Below are 8,218 nucleotides of genomic sequence, written 5' to 3' on the forward strand. Positions count from 1 at the left end.
CTGTTACAATACTCTGGTTACCTGTGGTTAAACGTTGAATATAGCTGTTTACGTCATTTTCTGAATCACGATTGTTTCTTAGAAACATATACAGCATATACCTTTGGTTGATTTGCCATTTTCCTACTTTACTTTAATAAAATTTACCAAGTGTTTAAGGAATAAGCTCTGGTAAACAGAGTTGGGATATCTGTTGTAAATTCTTCAGCTGCACTTCCCTGATCTGCGCTTAAGGTGAAATCCTAAAATGTTCTCCTATCTAACCAAAATTCAACAAGCAACAGTTGTAATGCCTGATCGTTAGTCGATCTAGTCATTAGTGACACCGGTCCTGAGTTCTACAGGATGATTCAAGAGTTCGAAGGTAGCAACAATCAAACAGAGGAAAATGAGCATCATAAGTAAAAGTCAGGTATCCAAAAAGCATTCTGCACCGACATACTGAATACACTATCTTCAAGAAGAAGATGCTCGCCTCACGCTTAATGTACTTGATGCAGCCTCAAGCGGACATCGATGAAATAAAATTAGAAACAATGACACAGATGTTGTTGTACTTGCTATTTCACTGGCTAGCACTCTTCCAAAGGTGAACTCTGGATCACCTATGGATCTGGAAAGAATGTACATAATATCCTTGCACTTGCCATAGCAATGTCCCAGGATCCTCATAAAGCCTCGACCCTGCCAATGTTTCATACACCAACTGGGTGTGATACCGTTTCGTCTTTTAGAGGGTGTGGAAAGAAAAAGGCTTTGAATGAGTAAAACTTGACTTCTCAACTGAAACCAGTGCTACAAGTCCTCAAGGCATCACCACAAGAGATCGCAGAGGAATGCATGGCGGTGCTTGAGAGGTTTGTTGTCCTTATATAGGACCATAAAGGAGCCTTACGAAAGTAAACGAGGAGTAACAATAGCTCCTTTCAAAGAAGTCTTAAAGCTGAGACAGTGTCCCTCCCACTGGAGCATGACTTAAATACCACCTCAAAAGAGCAGTGTTTCAAGACGACTAAATATGTGACCAAACCCTCCTTAATCAGAAAGTGCTTCCACAACTCGTGATCACCATCCTGAAAAGCTCCACAGGAAACATAGGAATCTTCTCACGAACTCATTCGATGGGGATGCAGACCCTCATGTAACGGACGATGCTATTGCTGAAAAGCTAATTTGGCATGCACTGGTTTGTGCAACTGTGGCGGCAACTGGCAACAGCCATAAAATATTAACAACGGTGTCAACTAACGACTAGAGCAGATCGACTAACAATTAGGCATTACATCAGTCGTTTGTTGAATTTTTGGTTAGATAGGGGAGCAGTTTAGGATTTCACCTAAAGCGCCGTTCAGAGAAGTGTAGCTAAACAATTCACCACAGATATCCCAAATCTGTTAACCAAAGCTTATTTTAAAAAAACTTGGTCAGTTTTACTAAAGTAACGGAAGAGAATGTCAGATCTCGATCGAAGACATAAGCTTTGTGTTTCTAAGCTAAATAAGTTTTACCAATTGTGATTCACAAAATAACGTCAACAGGTATATTTGACGTTTAACCACAAGGAACCCGAACATTATGATAAGTAGCATAGAGGAGAGTCACGTAATAGCATAAAATGAATCCGAATGGACAGGAAATGACTCGGTTGTTACGTTTAAAGGTTTTTGTCGCCAATTCCCCCAAGACATGTTCTTAAAGAGAATTTTTTATTCTTAGCCTTGCTTCCATGTTACCCAATTTTTGACATGTGTGGTTCTTGTCAACAGAAGTTAGTTTGGATTGGTCCTATATCAGAAAATGTTAGCCTTGGGATCATAAGTGTTGTGGCAAGGTCTCATGTTTTTACCATTAATTTGAACAATTTTGGTCGATAACTGCTGGACTATTAGTAGACCTTGTTCACAAAAAAAAATAATTCAGTAGTTTGTAACTAGTTTAAAGAGTTTAAGTGGTAAACTAGCGAACATAGCTAACCTACAAAAATTACAAAATCTACCTAAATTGGTTAAGTAACTCAAATGGTGAATCTAGCTTAATCGTTCAATTGCACGAAATTTTTGACTTAGCTTAAATTGTTGAAGTGATTAAATAGCCTAAAACTAGGGAGGACCGTTGAGCTGGACAAATCGCAAAATCTTTCTTAACTCGTCAAAGTACTTCAAATGGTCAAATAAGCTTGACTGGCTCAACGGAACAGAATGCATAATTTAGCTAAAACAGTTTATCTGGCTAAACTGCCCAATCTTGCTTAATAGGCTTATATAATAAAGCTTGTCACACAAATGTAATTGGTTCAACTGGTTATGTAGTCAAACTGGGGAAATTTGTTAAGCTGCGGAAATTGAACTTTGTATCTCAAATGGTTGAAGTAGTTCAGATGTCAAGTAAACCTAATGTGACTAGGCTTGTTATGCATTTCGGACACTTGAATCATTTAAGGCAGTTTGACTATTTGCATAACATGAGCAAATGAATGTTGGTAGTGCAGAGGTGATGATGCAGATGGTGCAGTTGAACCATTTAATCAAGTTTTACATTTTGCCCAGTTATTCCTATTGCCTAGTTTGACCATTTGAATTACTGCAACGAATTAAGGAGATTGCACAATATGTGTAGTTAATTGTCTTCGCTGATGACTACTGTTACCTGGTTGAACCGACGGAACTTCTTTCATCATGTAAACTACTTGAACCAGGTCAGCTAACCTCATCTTCAACAAGCGTAAAGGGCATAAAACGGAAAATAACCACTAAACGGACGCGAATAAAGCACATAATGTAATCCATGTGCACAGTTATGTAAATCGTCCGGTACCTTTCTTCGCGATATTTTGGTTCACCAGTGGATTCAGGGTTAGTCACTTGCTGCTTCCGGGAGGGTACTTGTTTCCTTATGTAGTGGACTATCTCCCTTATCCGATGCGGCTCTTTAAGATTAGATTCATCAACAGGTCAGTAGGTAGAAGGAAACAACAAGTTTCTGTGTAAAACTCGAGATTTCTTTGAACCTGACACTGGTCTGACCTCGCACACTGGAATATGTTTATCCGTCTGCTTGAAGACAACGTGGACTTCATCTTCCCAGTACGATCTTAATTTAATTTTCGTGGACCACCCCGTTCACTCATGTTTTGGAGAAGCACCCGATTGAAAGGCATTAGAACAATGTTCCATACTTTCTTGTTATATAGCTTTTTCCCTGGTTGAGTATTTACCTGAGAAGATTCTGAGGCTACTTTGTATCCTCCTAACATTGCACTTCACCATTTCTTTACATACTTGCGTTAAGGACTGAATGCAAGGAGCTTGAGGTCAAACATTAGGTCCATCGGAAGACGTGGGTTTCTGTTAAATGAGCGAAAGGGCGTATAACCTGTGGAGTCGTTTTTCGTGCAGTAGGGGTAGGTCATTTTGTTGAGGAGATCACACCACCTGGACTTGTGTTTTTCGGGCAGAGTTCCATGCATTGACAACAGTTTTTTATTAAAACTTTCAACTTCTCCGTTTCTTTGGGGTTGGTATGGAGTTGTTCTAGAATGGTAGGTTCCAGTAAGTTTATCTAGATAATAAAACAATTCATTCTCCAATTTACCTCCCTGGTCCTAGTGGATTGTCTCAGGAAGCCTGAACCGCAGGATAGAGCAGTTCAAATAATCAAACTACCATGAGTGCTTCAACCTGAAACATGCCCAACAAGTAAAGTACCCTGAGAACAGAATTAAACAGTAGAAGAGTAGCCAGCCAAGAAATGCTGTCTGCAAAGAGATAAAGGTAAAGGAAACCTAATTTAGCTGCATGAGAGCTCAGCCTACTCCAGTAAAATGACACGTAAAGCAGTGTAACTGATCCACAAACAAACTAAAACCTGCTCTTGGTACGAGTAAGGTAAAAATAGCCCAATTGTGAAACAAGAGAGCAAAAATCCTGCTATCCACGAGATAAAACTGATAACAACCCAATTTTGCTGCAAAGACGTCAAAATATGTATTCAAAGTGAAAAAGCGTAAAACAGCGTAATTCAGCCACAAACACACCAGAACGTTTTAGGTACCATAAAGGTAATGGTTGCTAAAGCACGCTTGGTTCAGTTTTATCTCACCCAAAACAACATTGTGGCTGAGTTACGCTGTCTTTAACTTTATCGTACTAAAGACTAAGTTGTGAGCTTTTATTCAGCTATGTCACGTCTCTTTCAGCTCTATCTCGCATTTACCATAGAGGCCTAATTCAATACCAGAAACGCAAAAAATGTCGTTTTCTGTCAGGTAAAGAAAAATAGACCTTTCTTTTGATTGGAAGGGAAACAAAAACAGGTTTTCGCTAAGAACAGCGTAGTTTGGCCTGGAAACGCGAAAAAACATTGATTTGAGTGAGACGAAGCTAAGCTTAGCGTGACTACCTGCAAAGGGGGAAAAAATCCTTTTCAGTGCGATAACGTCGAAAACAGGTGAATGCGGCGGCGAGAAAAAAAGCCCAAATAAATACATGCATTGGTTTTTAATGCTGCTGGTAGGCTTGAAAGTTCCCTGTCTTCGCTGACTACTTGGTGAAGTCTCGACGCTTCCTTTAGGGTATGAGCAACGTTTGAGGCTTCGGATACTAACCGAGAACTATCCGTTGACTTGACGGATTGAAAATCATTTGGACCCCCGCAGAACAAATCTTTTGACAATATATCTACCTTCATCAACACCGTACGCTGCAGAAAGTACCTTAGCATCAGCTCAAGATTTTCAACAATACCTACTTTAACATTGGGTGATTATGAAAGAATTAACACTAGTGGGGAGAAGCGTCTTTTTCTTGCAAATCCTTCACTGTGCTGTGCACTGACACCACCGACAACATTCTGAGCTTCATAACCATCACCTCCATGATAACGAACATCTTGAACTTGACTTAATGCAGATGGATTAAAACCAGTCGTCATACTTGTATCAACATAGTAAAAAGAGGGGTGTTACTCTGTGTCGATAATCTTTGCAAAACTCCAGCTGCATGAACTGCCGCGTACTTGGTGTCATTTCATTTGTTGCCGACTTCAATTGTGCCATTTCTTTGTTTTCTGTTTGTGCTTGCAAGGATTTGATCATCTCTTTATTCTCCTGTAGAGTGACATAAAATCCTATGTCTTGTTTTTGCTGGTTGTCATATTTAGCCTTACCTCTTTGCAAAAATCCTTCACCATGTAGAACATTTTCAACCACTTGTGATGTCCTCATTCTAATACACATTTTGAATATTTTTAACTCTAATGTTCTACGGTAATAATACACAGTGAGAACACTTTTGTCTCTGATCCGTCGTACTCTTGACATATATTTTATTGTTAGATATTTCATTCTTCTTTCAAAATCAAATCAGTCAAACAGGATATTGTCTAAGGGAAGAGGCTTGCCAAGAACATCTACGAGATATGTACGCATCTCTTTTATGAAGAATATGATTTTATTGTACGATGCTCTTTTAGGTTCCACGTAAAAAAGGAAATGACAGGTCAACTAGCCACGCTAAATTCGAAATAACACGTGCAAACTCCCACCAGAAACAACACTGTCCTTTACGATGTGAGAGTGAATTAAAAATGCTCTCGACTGATCTTTTGATGGCTGGTACTTTTGTTCCATATATGGTGCTATAACAATAGCTTTCTTGAATTTAACAAGGTCTGTAAATTCTCCATTTTGCAATCCTCTTGATAAATTGCTTCAGGTATTATCAATACGCTGAACAACGATGGAAACCATTTTCACCACAATACCAGCTTTTTAATGCTAGAATGATTCAAGCGACTGTTTTATGACCCGCTGATATTACCATACGAAAGGTCTCCATTGGGTAATATCCAGCTGATTCGCTGTGATGACTTCATTTCAGTGTATTGGTGTTTTAATTTTCTGAAACCTGTAAGGTCAGCGGTTTATTCATGTTGACAGAGTTGATGGCAAAATAACAACTTTTGTCTTTGTCGATTGTCAGTTGTGTAGTTAAACTAATAATGACATCGGGTGATTAACTATTTCGCACCCCATCGACTGAATTTAGAAATAATGGTATGTTCATAATTATTAGTTTGTATTAACTGTCGCTTGACATATGCGTCATATTCTATTTTTGAGACAGTTTCAGACAGTTTCAACAACTCATCAAGTATCTGCCATACCTCAATTCTCAGTGGTAAGTTATTCTTATCTGCACAACGTGCGCTTGTCAAAGCAGTCAACCGGTTCATGAAATCTTCTGGAGTGGTGTAATAAACGTTCCCCTTGTCAGATTTGGTTTCCCTGAAGATCGCTTAATGTCATCCATCAACCGTGAAATATTGATCAAGAGACAACCATATTGTCCATCGTTGATCTTGTATGCATGTCGTATTGGTTGTCTGTATCTTCTAACACCTTTTTCTTCTCTAAATGCATCTTGTTTGTATCTGTAAAATACATCTCAGCGAGCACAGCCTTTCTCTATTTCTTCAAAACTTCTATTCCTCCTGTGAATTTTTCTCTCTCAGTATCAACACTTGAATTTTCCTTTTTTGAACCTAATCCCGTTTCTGTTTTCTTTTTTTTTTAATTCCATTGAGAGTAAAGCCCTATAATCTTGAATACATCTGCCATCGATGTTTGGTAGAATTATCTCGTTAGTTTTGTTTAATTTTTTGTCAAGACTAAAAAAAGTTGGTTTCCGTTTTGTGTTCTTTGGCCCTTCATCACCTGAATATGCCTGAAGTGGTTCACCACGAAGTTAAAAAGAGGCAAAACTAGCATAATTGGCTCAAACTGGTTAAATACTCAAATTAGAGAAGACCAGCACAACTGCACAAACATTGCACGATGTACCTCCTTTGTTGGCTCAAAGAAATTCAAATGGTCAAAACGAAGTTTTAACTGCCTATCTTGCAAAAATGGTTCAACCGGGGGAACAAGGAATATAGTGGAATCTGCACAAACTGCCCACTCTAGGTGCCCTGGTTCAAACTGGTTCACGTAGTCAAACGGGGAAGATAAATAAATTTGCACTATCTATCTATTTGGTTGAAGAAGTTAAAACTGGGGAAAACCAGGTTAAACGTGTTGAACTGGACAAAATGGCATAGCGCTGGACAGTCTAGCTCAATTGGTTCAAGTAGTAAAAAAAGTCAAACTAGTGGGGTTAATTATGTTCCAGCTGGCCATATAGTAAAAATCGGCAAAACAGTTAAACAACGAATATTGCATCAAATCGATCTCTTTTGTTACGAGATTTTGTCGTTTAAAAGAAATTTATAAATATATCCTAGTATAAATCATCGGTCTTAATGCCAAAAGAGTTCTCTTTGACCATTTTTTTTCGTGCATTGAAGGTACGATCTGGCCACCAAAAAAGTGTCACCCAATAGGCGCGCAGAGAATTTTTTTATGGTCTGTTACATAGCTGTGACGTAGAAGACTGTGAAGACACGTCGGCACACTATGGTGGAGACGGGAGAACTTTATCTACAGGAACAAACCTTTGGCGTGGCCTAGCGCCATACGATGTTAGCTTAAAGAACTCTAAACATATATCGGGTATTTCGGGCAGACTTTCGGCCGTATGTTCCGTTTCGGCTATGAAGACGGCTGTTACGAACACATATCACTAATCAAAGCAGGGGAAGATAACCGCGATATATTCTGCGAAAACAATAATGCTTCTTAGGGGCCTGTTCCCACAACCCTCACCCTGATTTTTTCTACATTCCTATTTGGCTGATGTTTCGTACGTGAAGGATGCCTGAGCTCGTTATTGTTGTTTCTTTGACGCGCTTGAGATAGACTCATACCCTTGTCTCTCCACACGACTACCTTTGGCCTCAATATCATATCGTATGAAAATCCTAATTGAGTATTTACCTGAGAAGATTCTGAGGCTACTTTGTTACTCCTCCTAACAATTGCACTTCACCATTTCGTTACATACTTGCGTTAAGGACTGAATGCAAGGGGCTTGAGGTCAAACATCAGGTCCCATCGGAAGACGTGGGTTTTCTGTTAAATGCGCGAAATGGCGTATAACCTGTGGAGTCGTTTTTCGTGCAGTCGTAGGGGTAGGTCATTTTGTTTTGATGTGTCAATCCGCACCACCTGGACTTTGTGTTTTTGCGGGTCATAGTTCCATGCATGACAACAGTTTTTTTATTAAACTTTCAACTCCTCCGTTTTCCTTTGGGGTTGGTATGGAGTTGTTCTAGAGTGGTAGGT

The 8,218-nt window shown here is 39.2% G+C and overlaps 1 pseudogene; it reads left to right on the forward strand.

Moving 5' to 3' along the window:
- The first annotated feature begins 345 nt into the window (after nucleotides 1-345).
- Nucleotides 346-1,224, forward strand: LOC136283005 (uncharacterized; annotated as a pseudogene).
- Nucleotides 1,225-8,218: the final 6,994 nt, after the last annotated feature.

The sequence above is a fragment of the Pocillopora verrucosa genome, chromosome 8 (genome assembly GCF_036669915.1).
Source record: "Pocillopora verrucosa isolate sample1 chromosome 8, ASM3666991v2, whole genome shotgun sequence".
In the NCBI taxonomy this organism is placed as follows: domain Eukaryota; kingdom Metazoa; phylum Cnidaria; class Anthozoa; order Scleractinia; family Pocilloporidae; genus Pocillopora; species Pocillopora verrucosa.